Source organism: Phacochoerus africanus, chromosome 9 (genome assembly GCF_016906955.1).
Source record: "Phacochoerus africanus isolate WHEZ1 chromosome 9, ROS_Pafr_v1, whole genome shotgun sequence".
Classification (NCBI taxonomy): Eukaryota; Metazoa; Chordata; class Mammalia; order Artiodactyla; family Suidae; genus Phacochoerus; species Phacochoerus africanus.
Genome location: NC_062552.1, coordinates 80,325,891 through 80,328,516, shown reverse-complemented (window position 1 = coordinate 80,328,516; position 2,626 = coordinate 80,325,891). Strand labels below are relative to the sequence as shown.

At 38.7% G+C, this 2,626-nt stretch overlaps 1 pseudogene; it reads right to left on the bottom strand.

The window, feature by feature from the left end:
* Positions 1-1,375: 1,375 nt before the first annotated feature.
* LOC125135749 (olfactory receptor 4K15-like) lies at positions 1,376-2,408 on the bottom strand (annotated as a pseudogene).
* Between the last annotated feature and the right edge of the window lie 218 nt (positions 2,409-2,626).

Sequence of the window (2,626 nt, the reverse complement as noted above, 5' to 3'; positions counted from 1 at the left end):
TCCCATTGACTTTAAAAAGACTAGAAAAAACTCAGTGTTATAACATATTGTGAAATCAGAACACAGTATGAAATATAGGAGGAGCCTTGAGTACAATAAAAGAGGAAAAGGCCAAATTACCTATAGTGGGGAAGCCTAGAAAAATATTGATTTGTAAGTGATCATGGAAGGGTAAGTTCATGACTGTCCTAAAGGGCTTGAAATAGGATTCTGTCATTTTCTGGATATTAAGTAGTCAATATAAAAACAAGATGTTAACTAAGTAAAAAGTGCATGTAGAAAAATAATAGTTTGTGTCAGGTATCGTTATGAAAAGCTACCATATCTGAGAAGGTAGAAATGATGGAGACCTGGGGAGGAAAGAGTATTTTATCTAAGATGCTAGCTCTCATCATTGTGCCTACAAGTGGTAGGGTATTGTAATACACCCCTGAAATTCCCCAGATTATTTCAACAATATTAAATGGAAATTAACATAACCAAGTACAGATTATACTGATGAATAAGTTTATTCCATGAGTTGTTTTCCATAAATAACGTATATTAAGCAGCCACCTTGAATAAAGATTTGTGAAAGTGTTGATTATAAATACCTTCTGCTGGATAACCATGCCATTTTATATCTCATAAATTAACAACAATCAGGAGTTCCTGTCAAGGCACAGTGGAAACGAATCTGACTAGGAACCATGAGGTTGTGGGTTCGATCCCTGGCCTTGCTCAGTGGGTTAAGGACCTGGTGTTGCAGTGAGCTGTGGTGTACGTTGCAGATCTGGCTCAGATCTGGCATTGCTATGGCTCTCGCATAGGTTGGCAGGCACAGCTGCAATTAGACCCCTAGCCTGGGAACCTCCATATGCCGTGGATGTGGCCCTAAAATGACAAAAGACAAAAAATAAAAAATAAGTAAATTAATAACAATCATAGAATAGCTCCTTATGTGCTGTCAGTTGCATAGTACAGTGAGAAATACATTCTTACCTAGGTATATCATACATTAGGTATGTAAATATATTATTTCTATGACATAGAGATATATACATACCTATTATTACTCCAAAACTGGCATCTGAGCAGAACTGTTTTGAGAGGGGAGGGGTACAATTTAATTACCACTTATAAGTAAGTTTCTTTCTCAGTGTTTGTGAAGCCTGAATCTTTAAAAGTTTTGAATACAAAATAGGAAATAAAAAAGAAAGAAAAGCACCCATTGGAGGGAAAAATATGAAAATCAGTAAAATTCATTCATTTTTGTCATTGTTATTCTTCAATTCAAGCTAATCCCTCTCACTGGTCAAAATTATTTGCTTTAACATCACAGACTTCATTTGTAAATATCTAGAAATAAAACTATAGTGGTAACAGTCCTATAAATTTACTTCATTTCTAGGAAAAGAATTTCTTAAACTGCAGAAACCTGGCCAGACTTCAGATACCGACTCTTCAGTTTTGCCATAGCTGCCTTCATTTCTTTGTTCCTTAGAGTGTAGATAACAGGGTTTAAAATGGGAGTAAAGATGGTGTAGAACACAGCAAGGACTTTGTCAACCGAATAACCACTGAAGGGCCACACATAGATGAAGATGCATGGGCCAAAGAAGAGTGTGACCACGGTGATATGAGCAGTCAGTGTGGAGCGGGCCTTCGCCATGCTAGCAGAGGAGCGGTTCCTAACTGTGATGAGTATCACAGTGTAGGAGACAACCAATAGGAGGAAGGAACTCAAAGAAAGAAAGCCACTGTCTGCAACTATTAGTAGGCTGATAATAAGTGTCTGTGCAGGCCAGCTTGGTCACTAGAGGGAGGTCACAGAAAAAACTGTCCACTTGATTAGGACCACAGAAAGGCAAGTTCACAGTAAATGCCAGCTGGCTGGTAGTATGGATGAGGCCCACACCCCATGGAATGAGGACCAGAGTAATACACACACGGCGGCTCATGATTGTCATATAGTGGAGAGGTTTGCATATAGCAACATAACGGTCATAGGCCATGGATACAAGGATCACCATTTCACCACCAGCAAATAGATGAACAGAGAAAATCTGGGCCAAGCAGGCCTCAAAAGAAATAGTCTTGCGCTCAACCAGGAAGTCTGCAATCATTTTGGGGGTAGCAAAGGAGGCAACACATATGTCTATAAAAGAGAGGTTTGCAAGCAGAAAGTACATGGGAGTGTGAAGGCGGGAATCTGAGGTGACAGTGAGGATGATGAGAAAGTTGCCCAGCAGAATGGCCAGGTAGAGTAGTGAAAATATGAAAAACAAGAAAGGTTGGAGCTCCTGGGAGCCAGAGAGTCCCAGCAGCACAAATTCTGTCACCCGAGAATGATTTGTCTCATTCATTGACTTTGAAAGGAACTTCTCTTCAGTTATCTAAATAGGAGAGAAATAGAAATCAATTAATGAACTAAGTTTAGTTCAGTTTCCTAGTTCAGTTAGGGAGTCTAGTTTCTACTCAAATATATAGACATATACATATATATAAATATATATATATAGGCATGCCGACATAGAGATAGTACTCTAGTAATCAAAATGAAAAGAACAGAGCCAGAATGAAACATTGAACCAAAAGTCGTTTAGAAAAGGACAGTGGTGTTTGGGATGTTTCATCCCACATTGAT